The sequence below is a fragment of the Gopherus evgoodei genome, chromosome 6, assembly GCF_007399415.2.
Source record: "Gopherus evgoodei ecotype Sinaloan lineage chromosome 6, rGopEvg1_v1.p, whole genome shotgun sequence".
NCBI lineage: Eukaryota > Metazoa > Chordata > Testudines > Testudinidae > Gopherus > Gopherus evgoodei.
Window position 1 is genome coordinate 22038264 of NC_044327.1, and position 19054 is coordinate 22057317.

Sequence of the window (19054 nt, forward strand, 5' to 3'; positions counted from 1 at the left end):
TGGGAGCCCTTCTATTGACCAGGTGTTCAAGGTATGCAATAGAATATGCAATAGACATGGACACTGAGATTCAGAGAGAAAACATTTATGTCTACGCTGCAAGTAAACAGCTGTGGCTGGCCCATGTTAGCTGACTTGGGTTTGGAGGGCTTGGGCTGTAAAACTCCAGTATAGACATTTAAGCTCAGGCTGAAGCCTGGACTCTGGGACCCGCCCCCCTTGCGAGAAGCTGATGCTAGAAAGCTGAAAAACATGACGCAGAAAAATGAGTGCCTTAGGTGCATTGAGAGAAGGGGGAGGAAAACATACCCTGAATGCTGATAGGCTAAAATAATACAAAAGGTTTATTATGCATTTCATAAGGGTCAAAGTGACAACCAGACACAGTGGATGTCATGTCAGCCACACTAGTGTAGTTGTGGAGTAACTCCAATTAAGTATCACCTTGTGCATGGCTTAGAACAATAGGCTGGTGAGGAGTTTATTTTTTCTCCTATTAGAACATCTCTTTCCTATGAGAACAGACACTAGTAAAGGACACCAGCTGTAAAAATAAAGTGAAATACAATAAGACGATGGAACAGCTGTTAGCTTTAATAGCTGAATTTAACAGGAAATTTTAAAATATTTTCCCACAAATGTGTCTATCACATTAATATACAGTTAAGCGCATTAAACAATTTAACTGTTAATAAGGTGTTAAGATAGTAAGATCATGTTTGAACAGATCATGTCACTCTTCTCTTTTATTTTATCTCATCTTTGATTCCTCCTCCCACCCCAAGAATTTATGCACATCTGTTTATTTCAGAATCCTGTGCAGGCACTTAATTTTACTGTCAAAACTAAAAGAATGCATTCTCGTACCTTTACAGAAATCAGCAGACTGTTGTCTTAGAGTCTTCCTCACCCTTTAGAAAGCATATATTTTATTTATTCAGCAACGCAATCATTCCACTCTATCCCTTGACACAAGTCACTTTGTTGACACGTGTCTCTCATGTTAGTTGCTTATATATGCACATAACCTGTTCTTTCATAGTAGACAGAAAAATCTAAGCTATGAAAACTATGCTTCTGGACCTTTGTTCTACTAGACATTACCCAGGTCATGACTTTGTTTTTTTCTATATTTCTTACACAACTAATCTAAAAACTCTCCATCCTTTTCTCAAGTAGTTGTAAGACGGTTGTTATTGTGCTGTTTGTTTGTTTTTGCCAATCCGCAAAAATCATTTATGAGAAAGTGGGGAATTGAGGATCTTGCTTACTCCCATCCCCTATTTTTTTTTCAGTTACCCATGTCTAGTTTACTTATGTCAGTCAAGAAGTTGTACCTCAAATGACTCCTCCATAGTGTCATATCATGCCAGAAACAATCTGTTTAAAGTGACTGTCTAGAATATACTTTCCTGGTCAGCCTAAACACAGCAATTTATTTCTGCAAATGCACCATCATTCTTTGTAGCATTGGTGGAGGAATTGAGACTTTATGGGAAGATTGAATCTGTGTGAATCAAGATGGGTTAGATGTTTATATCAAGGTTACATGAAGGATTGTAACTTCCTATGGGGAATAAGCAATGGCACTCATTGGTCAGCCTTGAAAACAAGCAAGGAAAATGGCTACTTGGGAACCTGTATTGAGGGGGAACCCAGTAACCCAGGCCAATTCTACAATTCATAGGCTGATTCATTTCCTTTTGCAGCAGTGAGAGTAGAAGTGACTGAATATTTAGGCCTGTGCAACTGTAATTTATATTGCTGTGCATATAAATTATGATACAGTCTTTAATTACATGATCACATTGTATTTTACCCACAGGATCCCTGCCTCATTTAGGGCACAGTGTGGGCCTGCTGGGCGGATGAATCAAGGATGTGTAGTGAAGGAGGTTTTGTCCGTAGGACCCCGCTTTCCTCTGTTTTTAAGATGAAAACTAAGAGTCTCCTTTACAGGGCCCAAAGGCTGGTTCTTTTAACAAGGGGCTCACATGAGCCTCCTCCAGCTTGTCAAGGAAGCATCCTATCTTCACCATCAGCCTTCAATTGCCATAAACCAAGTTATTAAAAGAGGAGCAGGAGAATTAGGATCTGGGGGTCCAGTTTCCTCATATCTCTGTTTTCCAGAGCAGTCAGACTTTTCTGTGCTTGCCTTTTATGCTATATTTCTACCATGTTCCATTTTCTCTATGAAGCGGGGTAGGAACTTGCAGTAGGGCCCATTCATGTGTGTGCATGCATGTGTGTATGTATAATGGGCTCGTATTTTAATACGAAAAAGTGACCGTGTACCTCCTAGTCGTTCATGTAAAGTGGCACAGTCAGTTACTAATTACTCTGTCACTAGGTGTAACTAATGCCCACCATGGCTGTTAGCTGCTGATTGCCTTCTGAGCCTCAATTCAATGTCATGTCAGGCAAAATTATTGTGGCAATGTAGCAAAACTAATTAGACAATGATGACCTCAGTGGTGGGCAGCTATCTTTGGTGTCAGCCTGGATATCTTTGGTTTTAAGAAAAAGACGACAAAGTGCAAATGTATTTACAGTTGCAAAAACCTTGGTGCTATCATCTTTTAAGGAAATGTAATAATTACTATTTTATCAAACAATCCAAGTGAATTCACATTTTTTGGCAGTTTTGTCACATACTGATTTGGTTTAACTGAGTGAGTATGTATTTGTGTGTGTGTATATGCATACGGGTCCTGATTCTTCTCTCACATTGTTTTCACACTGGTGTAAATTCACTGAGTTCAGTGCAGTTATGCTGGATTTACACTCGTGTGAGTGAGGTGAGAATGAGGGCCAACGTACAGAACGCATTTTCGAAACGGCAACCACCTTTTTCCGCAATTGCCGTTTGTACCTACAAAATGTACGTTGCATTTTGTGCCAGCAAGTCAATCACAGGAGAAAATCAGCTACTTACAGGTGCAAGTTCTCAAATTAGCACCTACGGTAAATGTTTTGTGGTCACAGAATGCATCCACAAAGAGAGGGGTTAGGGCTCATCTGTTTGAAAATGTGACCTTTTCTGTGTTTAGTACAAATGGCTCTGCTGCATTACTTGTTTGCAATGTTAATGTGAAAGCAATGTGATGTTTTCATTTCAAAGCAGCTTCCTAATAAGGGAAGAGTGTTTCAATAAATGGTTTCCAGTACAAATCCAAATTATTATTATTATTGACTCTTTGTACTGTGCTAGTACAGTCTCCCCACATGAGATCATGGCCCCATTGTACTAGGTACTATGCGTTATACTCATAGTGCAAATTATACAACCCCTTGCAGGCTTGCGTATTGCCATATGCTCTACATGGGGCTACAGTTTCAATCTGTTTAGAGATTAAAGTTAATACACAATGCATGAGCCTGCTTGATAAGTCATGAGTCCACTACACAGATGCTCTGGTATCTGCACAGGCTGCCTGCTGGTTTCCAGGTGGACCTTAAGCTGCTGGTTTTGACCTCTCAAACCCTGAAGGGCTTGAGACCTGCCTAATGGAGAGAGCCACTCCTTTCCTTGTGTGGCACAGCATTGTTGTGATCAACAGAAACTCTCAAGTGGAATCTCTTCACTTTAGAGCCTGCATGTTCATTTTCCTAGCCCTCCTAATGAATTTAACTAATCATAAGGAGACAGACAGTGACCTGATGCCTGCGCCTCCATGAAGGGGAGTAAGGAAGTATAAGGGGCTTGTTCCCTGGATAGGCTACCCAGATTGTTGGTCACAGCAGGAAGAGGAGAGTTGCCTCCACAGGACAAATAGACAAGAAGAGGGCAGATAGGTAGAGTCAGGCTCTGCCCACTCCTGCCTATCTCAACTTGCTGCTGGTACAGTGGAGACAGCATGGAGGAATAAGTAATCTGAGCCACATATAGCTAACTCAGATTACTTCTCCAGTGGAGCAAGGAGAAAACCATAACCAGATTGTGACTGAGTCACATTCTGATTGCTGGTGTGCTCCCAGGGCAGTGCAGCTGTGGGCTTACTCAGGGCTTGGGGCAAAGCTACGATCTAGTCCATTATGATCAAACTCTATATACAACAGAAAATTATTCCAATGCCTGAAGATCTGTGGTTTCACATTTGCTGTGGAAATGCCAAAAAGTGAAAGTCTCTGAAGAGAGGATTTTTGCAGGAAATCTGCATATACAGGTACACAGAGCTTGACAAGAATAGATCAACACATTATTCCATATTTAAATTTAAATTAAAATTAGTCAGCAGTGGTGATCATTTAAAATTAGAGAAGACAAACACAAGAGAAGGCAATGAAAAAGAAGACAGCCCCAGGGAGGGTGTGCAAACATGTTGAGAGGGATTTCTGGAGGAAATGGATTTACAGGAGGACGTGATGGATGATGTGCTTGGCAGAATAGAGCAGGCCTAGGAAGCTGTACAATAGCAAGTATAGAGCCAAGAATGGAAGGAAACAGGGAAGCAGCGAGGGAGAAATGAAGGAAATGGAAGCAGAAGTGTCGGGAAATGAGAACAGAGATGTACAGCGGGTGGAGGCAGGTTTTAAAAACAGTTTTTGGAGGCAATGTTCCTGAGCTTAAATTCTTAGTGGTAATACACTGGAAGCCAATGGAGACATGTAAAGAGAGGGGAGGCAGGACAATGCTTTCACTAGCAGCCTTTTGGAAGGGCTAGAGGAGAGAGAGTAGGATCGCTCTCTGTAGAGAAGGATCATCCTGAACTCCCAGGCAAAGCTGCCTTTTTCGGAAGTGATCACTTTTCTCTACTTCCCTATCTCTTACTGAGCTGGCTAGGATCAGAAGCACTAAAATGATTAAAAGGAAGGATTAAGAAGGAAGCTAACCTTCACTGAGAGCAATGAATATTGCCTCATTTAAATTTCTTTATTCTGTCCATATTACAGACTTCATTTTGGGCAATTGTCCCACATTTTATAGGGTCACTATTCCACATTTGGTCTTTGGTGGAATGGAAAGCATGATGGGTGAAGAGATCAAATTCAAATGTAAGTTACCATAGGGACCTGTAACAATGTTAATGAAAACTTTTTATGATAAAAGCCTATAATTATAGTACTTTAGTTTTCTGCATAAGTTATAAAGTTCTAATTTGCAAGAACTACTGTTCCATGTAGCAGGTCAAAAGGAGCTCTAACGCTAAGTGAAAATCAGCTTCTTGTACATGAGAACAATTTCCATAACACAGATGATTGCTGGAGATGTGGTGCTTCAGTAGAAAAAGACAATTTTTGAATTCCAATTGTAGCCTAACTCAGCCCAGAGTCGAGCAGTTTTAGTAATCATCTCAGTATCGATTGCATGACATAACACAACTAAATGAAAACCCAGCTAATCTGTATATGTTTAAAGAGACATGACCGCATATAAATTTTTTAAAAATTCTGTCTACAAAGCATAGAGTTTCTGCATTTCTCTTCTCTAATTTTTTATTACAGACATTGGTATCCTTGGTTGTTGGGGTTATTTTGTTTGTTTGTTTTTTTAGAAAAGTCTATGAAAGGAGGATGAAGAGAAAGCCAAGAGCAGAAAGGAGGAGAGCATGGGTGTTTTGGAAGGGGAGAGGATAATAGCCTGTGTAACGTGGATGAGGGAGAGGAGTATATGTGGGTGAATATAAGAAGGATAAAAGAACAGAGGTGTACATTATGGGTAGAAGTAGAGTGTTGAGAGCAGGAAGGAAATAAGCTTGAGGGAAGAAAGGAGAAAAGGATTAAACCTGAAGCAAAATCTTTTTATCATGTCCTCAGAGATGCTTATGCAAACCCTATTAATGTTACGTATACACTATTTAATTGGCCACCTAACTTACATGGTGCAGTTTCAGTTCACTGATTGGCTGACATAAGCATGATACATTACTATCCCTTCCATCTGTAACAAATTTCATTTCATTGTTAATCACAAAACGGAATAAAGGTATAGACACATTTCAAAGGTATATGCCCCAAATTATTTTTTTCTGCAACTGTTTATCTAAAAAAGGCTTGCTTGTATCTATGTGCATGAAAAACCCTTTAAAAGCTGAAAGGAAATAGTCAAAATATGAGTCATTGAGATATATGAGTATATCAGGCCTATCTACTGTCATTTGGGAGACGGATAAAATAAAGTAATTACTGCAGTAATTAATGAATCTCGAAAGGTTAGCAATGCAGCTCATTTCAGCTACACATACAAAAGTCTAAGAGTGAAATCCTTTGAAATCCGTGGAAATTTTGCCATTGACTTTAGGGGTGCTAGGATTTCATGCCAAAAGTCTAGGAATCTGAAATCAACCTAAATATTTTGTGAAATTAGGCTTCATTAAGAGGCTTCCAGTTGCTCTTGGTTTTGAAGTATCACAAGATCATCAGTCTTTCTGCCCGTGAACCTGGCCAAAGCCAGGAAGTCTAAAGACGTATGACATTCTTTCTTTAAAGTGCACATTTGGTTTGAGTTTGGGGTGAAAGTTCAGCTTGGTCCTTACTTTATTTGGACCTCATTCCTCTTCCCAGTGCGCTGAATTGACATCATACAGAATGGATGGCTTGTAAATATGTTGCTACTCTTTTTTGCACAGACTTTCAATTAATAACTCTACCAAAATAAAATCCCTTCATTGACTTTGGATAGAGGAATGAGAAGGTAAAATCAATGGAACAATAAAAACCGCAATCTCTTTTTGTCACATTTTATGACCTCATCACAAAGAAGATCCTCAAGTTTATCATTCTTTGCATTAATCTGTTAATGGACTGAGCTTGATCATCCTATTCTATTGCATTATCTTTTGAACTAGTGTAGTTTACTGTATAGCTCCATAATGGTCTGTTGTTGTTGTAATGAAATCTATGAGTATGACTCCATCAGAGAGCTAGATAAAGCCTCTGCATCTGAGGTCAGTCTGGGGTCTGGATAGCAATCACAATCCAGATTGTGGATACTAGACAGCCAATAGTCACATCTGAATTCAAGCCAGTTGGCATCACGTGATAGAATATTGCATATCAGCACTGGCCCAAACAGTAAGTGGATGATCATTTTATTAAGAGTTCATGTAAGAGGAAAGCGAAAAATGTGTCTACCAGTTACAAGATTCCGTAAGATCCTGAGAATGAAGGAGCAGAAGCTGTGTGGAAGGAGTCCCAACTGCCTTTGAATACAACTGAGAGTTCTGAGTAAAAACCAAGATCAGTCATTAGGTTTTTGTTGTTGTTGTTGTTGTTTAGCTTTTGTTTATGCTTGTGTGTACTACAGCCCTTCTTTTACTCAGTCACAGTAGCAAATATTATATTTAGACTCTTTATCAAATATAAATATTTAACTACTGACTTGATGGTTTGGTTTAGTCACACTTGAGGCAAGCTTGGTTTTTTCCCCTCCCGCGAGCTCAGTGTGGTAGAGGTATCCTAGAATCATTAGTGCCTTTTATACCATCTCCAGTGGAGTAAGAGAGCATCAGCTTAAGTTTGCATTTGTGTAAAACTAAAGTTGCATTGTTGAGTCCCACTACTAGAACAGCACGCAAATTGGCCAACTACCAAACTGTACCACCTGTCTTTGTCTTCTGTCTCAGTGCTTCTAATCAAATAGCCTGATTACTGAATTATGCCAGTGTGAGCGCTTTTAAAATGCACCCTTTAAATTGCCCAAGCGTCTGAGTTACGCCTCTATGATTTGCATTGACTGCAATAGGAAATACATTACTGCTTGCTGTGCACCACTTAATAATGGGGGGCAAAGGGTTTCAGTCTTAATATGTTGCAGAAAGTGAGTAAAGGAGAAAAAATTAGGACTTTCATCCCAGTCCTGCTCCCATGAATTCAATGGAAGTTTTGCCATTAATTTCAATGTGAGAAGGACAAGATCTTCAGAATGAATCTAACAATCACATTTCTAACGACCATAAATAGAGAAACATCCACCAAAGTACCATGTTTTTTTCCTCCAGCTCCCACAGCAGTCATGGGAGTAGCAGCAGCAGCAACATAATCTCTGTTGCTGTTTTGTTTCACATCCAAATGTGAAAGTTCCCCAAGCTGGGCTTCCTAAAAATGTCTGGGCAAAAGCTAAGACTGGGCTGAATTTGTAACTAAACAAGGTTCAGTTCAACGAGCTAAAATCTGTTGGCCAGATCCAGTTTTTCCGGTGCAAGGGATAAAATAATTTTTAAAAATCTTCTCCTTTAACCCAAATTTTGCCAGACTAACAGAATCAATCCCTCCCCCTCCAACACCACAAAGACATTTCTATGCAATCACCATACATTTGGGGCTCCCAGATTTTGTGAGGGAATGCCTGGATTTGGGAGGGGGGGGGGAAGCTGGAGAAAGAGCCATTCTTTACAGCATCATCTCCCTTCAAACCTGTGGGAATTTCCCAAATTGAGATGACACTGCCCACATTACCTTAAGCAGAATTCCACTATTCCCTTCTATAAGATTGGATTTGGGTACAGATGTCAGTGGGAAACTAATGAGAGCACAACTCCTGAAGGAATTTTGCTGTCACAGGGGTGTGAGAAAAAGACCTTGTAGCTTGCAGGGTATTTGATCATTATGAAAACATACCAGTCTCTTATAATGCAATGGCAAATCAGTGATTTTGGAGGGCCATGGCTCTTGCCTGCTGCCGATCCCCAGATAATATGCTACAGGAGGAACTTTGAGAGTTCAAACGTGTGGAATTTCCAGGCCCTCCTGCAGATTTTCCAGAGATGGTAAAATATGGCCTCATATCAGACCAAACCCAGTGGGCCTTCAAAGCATGGATTGAAAAAAATTCTATGGAGGACTAGACATTACCATCTCTTTTCCTGTGTCCCAAATGTCCTGGTTGCTTATGCCCCTCTTCCACAAAGTTTTCTGGTGAGGTAGTGAGAGCTCATGAGCCTGCCTCTTTGCCAAAGAAAATGTTAATCGTATTCCTTACAGTTCATTTACTTGATTATTTGCAGCTACTGCATCAAATGGTTGAATTATGAAGAAATCTTCTAAAGGATTTAGTTCAAGTTGTGAACCCTGGGAATTGTTAACTTGCTTTAAAGTGGATATCAGAATAAAACATATCAGCACTAGAGGGACAATCTGAAGAAATTAAGATGAATGAAGGAAGACATTAAGAAATTCAGAGAATTAAGGAATTCAATAAGGAGATTAAAAGATTCAGTTGGTGTCTCGGGGTAAACAGTCCCTTATCAATAATCCTTCCCATCAGAAACCAGTTAGCCATTAACCAGTCAAGAATTTTTCTTGGGGGAATTCTACAACAAACAATATTGATATAGAAATCAGCTAAAAAACCCTTTTTTTTCAAAATGCAAATAGGAAAGAATGGCAGGAAGAAATTTACTCTGAACCATATAGGAGCATGCTTAACTACAGCCTTACTTAATTTACAGGGAAAACAATGCAGACTGTCTACAAAAAGAATGGACCAGGTCCACCAATATTTTTCAGACCAGCATACAGCCATCAAATGGTAACAGCTTTCAAATGCTGCTAACGTACACCTGAATCAAACCAGCAGTCTTTCAGGGAGAAAGCTTCATGTCCCTTGAGCCATTTAGCCCTATAATTAATCCCATTATAAAATTAATTACATATAAGATATGTGTGTGGTTTGGTATGGAGGTTAACTGATCCTCAGTTCTTACTGTTCTACAGAAGCCACTTGTCAAATTTCACTACTTAAAAAAAGGCATCTACCACAAGCTGAGCAGCAACAACGATAAGCTACAGTAAAAGGCTGAGATATTCATAAACATATATTTTGTCCACTAGCAGCACTATTATCATCATTTCAATCTTCAAAGTATGATCACTCTCCAGTTGCCTCAAATTTAATATCAGAATCTCCTGTTACTAAATTGCAGAAATCAGTGCCATCTTCTCCTAAGCGGGGAAATTTATTCAATGTAATTTGATGTAAGATAGCTTTTGTACCTGTGGCCACTCTGCCCTCCCATATTAGAGTAATAACTGAATAAAATGAAATGCCAGCAGAAACTTTACAATAAAAATCTGCTTCCCTAACAAAAGTTGTAATGGTGAAAAAATGAAGACAGTCTCTCACACACAACACACAAAGAGCAAACTAATGAGGTCTGTGATATTTGCAATCATTCACATAGCTCCAAGAAAAGCAAAGCACAAAACATAAGCCTTATCTTACTTTTAAATACAGTGGTATTTAGCAAGTATGCCCACATAATACAAAGCATCAAACAGATACTTGTGGTGGTTTGGTGAACCTGTATATATATATAACTTATGAATTCCAGTTTAGTTTTATGAACACCCTGAACTTTTAGGCATTATGGCTGTTTTGCTGTAATTTTGCATCACACTTCTTGTGTCAAAGAGAGTTGTGCCTGGTGCCTGCCTCTGCATAAAATGATCACTAAGGACCATCAACTGAATATGTTCTGCCATAGCAGGACAATGGTTATGCTAAAGGGTGGTGGCCAAAGATGCAATAATACAGTTTTTCAAGTCTGGACTCCAGGAGGGTGGTAACCAAGCAACGGACTACCTCACAGGGGACCTTGATCACCAGAGGGGAGAACTGAAGCTGATTAGGAGGGTCACGTGGCAGAGAGCAAAAGACCATGTCTGCTCAGAGCAGCTTTTTATCACTGACCAGATTAGAGGAGTGAGGTCCAGGAGTGGTGACCTGGGCCCTTGGAAGGACACTGACCCAAATCCCAAAGAACACTCAAGAGTGGTGAGGAAACTGAGGCAAAAGATTGAATTCCTATGTTTCTTATTTTGTAGGGAACTGTATATCTCTTGTGAGGTCTAAAAGTAAAGAGTGATTGGCTTAGAAATTCCTGTGCAATGTCTGGATCTGAATGACTTCAAAGTATCATATGTCCTTGAAAGGTTAAAAGAGGGTACCTACTAGGGTGGAGTTCTGAAGAGGAGATGTGCTTAAACTGCTGGAGAGTCTTCGGGTTCAGCACTCACCTTGGGCCCTAGGGCAGAGGGACAGTGGGGTCCCACTTTTAAGATGGAGAGTTTATGCTCAGGGTGTGAACTTAGTGGTCAAAGAAAGTCAGTGCCTGGAGACTACTCACATCCAGGAGAGTTTAAAGCACATGGATCCATCATGTAGGTCCAAACACAGCAGACTGGTGAGTGTTCAGCAGGGGGTTCTCAACCAGGGCTGTGACAATACAACAACAACAACTTCTTTAAAAGCCCTTCAAGTTCAGCTGAAGTCACTTAACTATTAAAAATGACACTAAGATATGCAGATTTATTCTCTCCTGTGGACTTTCATATGATTACTAAATGTCACCCCTGAAAACTCAGCCTGGATATGAGAATCAACCTGGGTTCTTTATGCTTTTGGCATCATTACCAATAATAAAGATTATACGGTCAGAACTGAGCCAGAAGTGTTGTTGGTACGTGAACCAGAATGTAAAAAAGAAGGAGTGTAATTACACTGCAGTTACAAGGCAATTATGAAGTGTATCCCAAGTAGTTAATGCTCTAATTATGCAATTTCGTAATAAAGTATATTTATCAAAATATTCTGAGCAATTGCAGTGTATTAAATATTAGGCTACAGGGGTAATAAGTAATTCAGTCATATAATTAGCTTTCTAGCTATCTGTATTAGTGATAATTGCAAGAATTAAAATGAATAACCACAGTGCAATTGCACTCTCCCCTTCCCCCACTATACTATCTCTGGGCAGCCTCATCTGCTCCATGACTTTAATTACCATATCTATGCTGATGACTCCCAGATCTCTCTGTGTTCCTCACCTGTCATTCTCTATAAAGACTTGAATCTCTGGCTGTCTCTCTGACATCTCCTTCTGGACATTCCACTGCAAGTTCATAGTCAAGTTTTCAATCACTGAACTACTTTTAAATCTTTCCTTTTATATCCTCATACACACACACACATCTCTTCCTTCTTCTCAGCTGGTAACACCACCATTCTCCCAGTTCCATAGCCTGCCGCCATGTTCTCCCCCCCATACAGATATGAGATTAGGTTCTCAGCTCCAATGGAACTATATTTATTGACTTACAACAGATAAGAATCTGGCCCATTGTCACTAAATCCAATTTATCTGTCTTGGGTACTTATACACGCTATTATCTATTCTCTCCATTTTACTGGTGGTGAAATTAGATGTAGAACCCAAAAGGTATTTAAGTGCTTAACCCCCAATGATTTTAATGGGAGTTAGACACACCTCTGAGGATCTGGGCCTAAGTGGTTTTTTCCAAGCTCACAGAGGAATGCTGTGATGGATCAAGTAGTCAAACCCAGATCTCCTGGGTCCTAGGGTAGCACCCTAACCATTAAATCATGCTTACTGCTAGTTTTACTTCTACAACATTGCTGTAACCTGCCTACTGTATGTTCTACCCAAACCCTTTGTTCAGGTGGTGATCACCTCATGCTTTGACTCCTGCATCTCCCTCCTCCCTTCTGAAACTCACCACTTCCCTCCCACGCAAACCCCCCCACCCCCGCAATCCCCTCTGCAAACAGTCATCTTCTTTTCATGCAGCCACATTCAGGTGCTCCAGCAATCTCTCCACTGGCTCATTATTACCGCTCAGATCAAATTCCACCTTGATCTGCATCTGTGGAAACCCCTCCCCACCCCCCTTAGCTCCTTACTATGCGTTTGACTTGTTTCTATTGCCCCAAACCCTCTTCTCTCAGTCCACGGTGCTCATCTGGCTGTCTCTTTTCTGTCCTTTTCCTATGTCCATCTTCATGCCTTCTTTCTTGCTACCCTATGTGGCCTTGTCTTCACTGGTAATTGGTGTGTTCTTACCTTGGAGTAACTAACCTTCACTGAGGTAAAAACACAGTGAAGACAAGGCACTTTAGTTCTATCATGAGATAAGTTAGGCAAGGCGGGGGCTATGCCTTCTCCTGGTGTTGACTTCATGTGGTTTACCATTGAGTAAAACTCAATTGCCTTGTCTTCACTGTCTTTTTACATCAGGATAGGTTATGCACATTAGTTACCCCAAGGTTAAAAAACCAAACACCTATTTTAGCAGTGAAGACCGGCCCTGTAACTGGTACTCTCTTCCTTTCCCTGTTAAGCTCTCTCCTCTCTTCTAAGCTGCCTCTCAAAACTGACTTCTGCAAGAGGCTTATGAGCTGTGTTCATATTAATAACTATGGAAATTGCCTATCTGGAATGTACAGCAATATTAGGAAAATATTTAATGCATGTTAGCTGTCTTCAGTGTGATCTAGCTGTTACAAACAAGGAGGAGATCCAGAACCATGTGACCAGCCACCTCTCTGTGGACCACCAGCAAGTGCTTCATGGTTCACTGATGGTCCACAGACCACAGTGTTTGAACCGCAGCCTTAGACTCAGTTCTGCAAGCACGGGTAGATGTCTTCACTCATAAGGAGCCCAAATGACATTAATGGGGCTCCATACAGTTGTGAGGGTATGTCCATGCAGATCAACTTGCAGGATCAGGACCTTAACTCTAAGCCTTAAATCATTTCATAGGGTATGATGTGGTTCTTGCTGCTGTTGATTAAAAGCAGTAAGGGACCCTTTTCTTTCATTTCTTTATTTCTGGGGACATAGTCTCAAATTGAACATGCGATGCCATATAAGGATAATGTGAAAGATTTGTTCTCACAGTCATTTTGCCATAGCTCATAAAACACGTTGTTGTTTCCAGAACAAATAAAGCTCTTTCCTTTCATCAGGGAGTGCAAATAATGGAATTCTAAAAACTACAGGATAGAATCTATTTTTTTTATTCATTAACTTTGGAAATGAGATGGTTTCTCATGCTGCTCAATGAATCACACTGGAACACTTGTTTTTGATTACCACCAAAGAAGTCACTACTGACACCACATCATTGAATTACGTTCTATTCATTAATATGTTAAAACAATGGAGAATTTTAAAAAACCAACTAAAAGGAATATAAAATGTAGCCAACTCAAGTTTGCCTCAAAAATCTGATTGTCCATTTGACCCTTAAATAAAATAATGGCATAATATGAAAACTTGTAAATCACTATGATTTCATTGTTCTTAAATTCCTGCTTCTGAGACAGACAATTCCCAGCTATAGACATAGTAGACACTACTGGCAATATTATGGAGCCCAATGATGTTGTCAAGGGAATTCTCATTTCCTTTTTGTCCTGCTCCTGTACATGCACCTATATCCAGAAAAGGGGTACTCTGTGTACAATGTCAAGCATATGTTGACAGATCAACAGGCACTGGTGATGGTGCATCTGATGATGACTGCTGGAGCCAGTTGAAAGAAATAGAAATATCCAAAGGGACAAGTGTGATCAACACGTTAGCTGCTTTGCTGTTCACCAGAAGACAATGCTAGCTTCAAACAAAATCTTTTTGCATTGCTGGTCCAAAACAAGCATTGGGCTATGATGCTCACTGCAGTGGACATTAAGAATTTTTTCATTCATATACACAGACATGTTTCTAAAGCAAAGAAAAGTCATACCTCTGGAAACAATCTACCAATACAATCCCAAGATTTCACATCTTGAAAGTGGAATTTGGCCATTTTATTCACCATAAATCAACATCAACAGTAATAAAGAATTTTTTTTTAAAGTAAAGCTGCCTAAAGTAATGAGGGCTGATCAGCCTATGTATATTAATCAAATCTAAGGGGTTTTATCACTCTGCAGGAATTTTCTCAAGACTTAATATTCTCTTATATAAGGAAAAAAATGGAAATGACGATTGGGAATGATTAAAATATATAATTGGAGGAAAATATTCACTTCAGCCATAAATGAAAATTGGCAATGAATGAGCAATGAATTTCTGCAAGTGCTTAGTGATGCTATTTAAGAGAGAACTATAGTTCAGTTTAAAATATGCTGAAGGAGATTTAGGGTGGAAAAAAGACATGCAGGTATTTTAATTTCTAATTAGGTACTCTGAAACAGTGAGCAATTTCATTGAGGCTAAATTGTCCTTGCATCTTAAAGCTTTAAAGCCAGTTTAAACAGTCGAACAATTCTAATCATTTCACAAATGGAATCCAAAGATTAAAGTGGAATTCTTTTAGACCACATAAAGGGACATATGGGACAGACAGTCCATGTTCCTGAAAATTCAGGACAGTAACCACATTCAGGACATCACTTAAGCACATGCTTAAATTTCATTGAAGTCACTGGCACTAAAGCACAAGGTTAAAATTAAGCATGTGCTTAAGTGCTGTCTGGATTACAAATGTATATAAGCCTGTGTAGTATTGTCAACTCTAAGCATTCCAAAACTATGAAGCAACCCCTGATCCCCCAGAAAAAAAAAACACCAAAACATGAGACTGTCTTAAAATCATGAGATGAAAAGAAAATTGCATTGCTTTTTGCCTTGCATCATGACTTTTATTTTTAGGGGGAATCTGCCTGTCCTCACTTTGCATGTGATCATTTCACCTTCACAATTTAACATGAAATACGTACACAGAACTCAGGCCTCCCTGTTCACTGTTCGCAGGGGACTCTACTTACCCACTTCTAGTTCTATCTCTTGGGGTGTGGAGAATGGCCCTCCTGTCTTTCTTCCTAGCTAGCCTAGATAGGAATGTAGATCATTCATATTTTCCCTCCATGCACCTCCACAGTCTTCTACCCACCACCCTCTCTCTACAGTCACTTGCCTCCCATATTTCCCTCCCTTTCCCCTCACTATCTCATTCTCCTCTCTACTAAGTCACATCTTTCTGTACCTCCTCAGTCTCCCCACATTTCTCTGCAGGCCCTCAGTCTACCTCTTGTCCCCCACATTTCCCAGCACCCTCTCAGTCTGCCTTATGCTCTTCACAACCTCCTAGAGACTGACTGGTCCCACAAGCAACCCAAATATTCTGAAACTCATGATAAAATTAAGAGAGCTGGCATCACTGCATGTACTTCAGTGTCTTCCAGAACCAGGACTTTATGTAAGTGCTTGAACGATGCCTCCTCCAGCAGTACTACTTTCCCATTTAAAATTAAGCACATACATAACTGTGTGCAGGATTGGGGCCAAAAAGTTTTAGAAAATGTTAAACAGATAGTACAGCTTCTTGAATGTCCCTTGGGGATTAGGAGGCCTATGACCGCTAAATTAACTGGTAATACTCAGGGATGTAAGGACAAAGCAAAAGAATTACATTTGCATTTATTCACTGAAATACACTTTTTTGTGTAAATGCTTTCTACTTCTTACATGTTTTGTTACCTGACTATTTTTAAGAAAAGCAATTAAAATGTTGAAATATCATTTATTATACAATAAAAACAACACAGTCAATCCGTGATAGGACCAGAAATAAAATTGGGTGGAGGGCCTCCTTGTTCCCTGAGATAATCACAAGACAAAACACTCCTTCTCACTTGATATAGAGCTACAAATAAATATGTAGTCAAAATAATACAACACAACATTTTAAAAACATTTAGTTTCTAGACTTCATTTTCCCTTTTTCTCTGTTTAGTCGCCTTTCTGAGGGTTTACAATCTTATTCCTCCAAACCTAAAGCTTTTTTGTTACCACATAAAAAGCAATCAACTGAGACTATATGCTCCCCTCCAGAGAGAAAGCCTGCAGGAAAGGGAAAATTAACTCAGAATTCTCGGTGGCTTCAGGCTGTAGTGAATCTAAATAAAGAAACTCTTCCTTTCATGGACTGGGGTACGCAACAGTTCAGAGGAGGTATGGAGAACTCTACTCCCAAGTCCATGGATTTCCATGACCTGCTCCTTTATACTGCCACCACCAACATAGCATCCCTAAATGACTGTCCCAGCCACAGTACATATGGTGTGTGCATATGCAGATGGTTCTACTAAGCAGCATTAACCCAATCTATATATCTATGAGTCAGTGATTGGAACAAGTCATGCAACATGCCCAACTCTCTTTCTCTCCATCCTCTGGAGTAACAGTTTCATAGTAACTGTGAAGCAACACCTCCACAGCCTCCACTTTCCACTTCCACAGTTAAAGGGTCTTTCTAATACTCCTTGCTTCACACAGTTTGCCTCCAGGCCTCACATGGAAGGAGAACAGAGGACCACAAATACCCACAATTGTTGTTACCTGTTTGAAATGGTACAGAAAATATTTCTAAAAGTCTCTCAAATTAAGACCACTGAGCCCTGAGTTGATGGTGAATGTTTCCATTCAAGTAAACTTCTGCAAAATCACAAAACTCAGAGTTAAGGAAGTTAAACTAAAATTGGCAAAAAGGCATGTGAGAGAGAATAAGAATTAAATCCAATCTCCATTACACATTTTCAAAGGATGAATCTTGCTATGCAAATATAGGACAAAGGGTGCAGAGATCAATCTCAGAACGATCAGAGATGCATATATATAGCTTTAATGCAATATTTTAATCAAGCCGTTTATGTGATTTGCAGAGATGAAACAAATCAGTTGTGGAATATGAATTATGCATCCATGATCCTGTTACTGGGGAAAGAAAATCTCCAGTTATCAATACATTGTGTATGTCCCAAATTGGCCAATTGATTATTAATTACCTTAGTGCTGAAAAAAAAGTGAGAGGGAGTGTGGTGCTGATATATCTAAATAAGGACAAAGAATGCAACTGGAGTGATACACAGGATAAGCGCCTTGGTAGATTGAAAATGACAAAATGATAGTATGGAAATAAAGATTCACAATCCGACTATGAGGGATATACACAAAATCATGTAGTGTAGCAGACAGATTGGTTTCAATAACAATGCTATTATGAATCATCTATTAGGATATGATAACAAATCATCATCCCACCTTTAGGCATTTATAAATGTACCTCAAAACCCTCTTGCCTCAAAGACCACAAACCTGCAAGCTGCTCCGCATAGGTGTGTGGATCTCCTCAAACCCAGTAGCTTGCAGGATCAGAGCCTAAAGGTAGAGATGACATGGCTCAGCAAGTCTTTCCCAAAGTTGGTTTCTTCTAGGTTCAGGTATACCCATTAAAATAAATTACACTTTATTGATTTTTCTTTTTAACAAAGAAGAGTGGTACATCTTTGAATACATATATTTAATCCAAAATATGCTGCTTTCAAATTCAATTTCATTATTGTGGAAGAAACAGTGTTGTTATGGTTATATGTTTGTCAACTGTTTCCATTATAAACTTCTGTTTATTCATGGGTACAAAACTTGGCCATCCATGGGAGGTACATTGCTGACACTACTGTGTGATGATACTGTGGTCCATTTTATTCTGACAGCATGCTTTATCTTGGTTTAGAACAAAGGTATTGGCATTCTGACACGCAAACTGGAAAAAATGGTCTGTCCTTAGTAACTGAGTTTCTGCAGAAGAGCCTCTTGAAGCGCTCTTAAAGTGATTCATACCTGATCTCTGTGGTATTGAAACATTCATCAAGCTGTTTATGAAAAGAACACTATTATATATAATCCATGTCTCTCAGTTGTGATGCCTGTAAAATGGGTTGATAATACATCTGTTACTCAAAGGAATGATGCACATGTGTGTAGTGTCTGCTCAGTGCTTTGAAATACTAAGTGTTGTGGAAGTGCTAGTTATTCTTATGAAATGCCAGCACCCTGACATTTTTGGACAATAAAGATTTTGTTGCATTTTTTAGAAAAGATGTTCAGAGGAAAAAGAGAAAAATATAGTAATAAGGTATGTACAGTTCTGATAAAATACAGTAATACAGCTTACACATTTGTTAAGAGAAAATATTTCCCTCATGGTGTCAATAGTCTTGTCTTGGCTGAAAGGAGATAAGCCTTAACTTACTTAATGATTTAATTATTTAAAATTTCCCCACATAACTCCAAAAGCCAATATTAAATATTCAGGGTCTGATTCTCCAATTCTTTATGCCCCAAGTGGTCATGTGGAGCTGTGCAAAGGGGTGAAAAATGTTATGAAAAGCAAATGGAGATAAAAGATATGTGACACTCAATAATTTTCTTAGCTATATTTAAATATACCTTTAGAGGTTTAAGCAGAGGGCTGTGTCTGTAATCGCAGTACGACTATGAGACTAGCTCTCAATGCTAGAATCACA

The 19054-nt window shown here is 39.4% G+C and overlaps 1 long non-coding RNA gene across 1 annotated transcript in view; it reads right to left on the reverse strand.

Annotated features, from left to right (window-relative positions):
- LOC115653933 overlaps positions 1-19054 on the reverse strand; it is a 132303-nt gene that overhangs the window by 88652 nt on the left and 24597 nt on the right. Inside the window, exon 2 of the long non-coding RNA XR_004001040.1 lies at positions 17844-17906. This is a non-coding gene — a long non-coding RNA (uncharacterized LOC115653933). The remainder of the gene's footprint in view (positions 1-17843; positions 17907-19054) is intronic.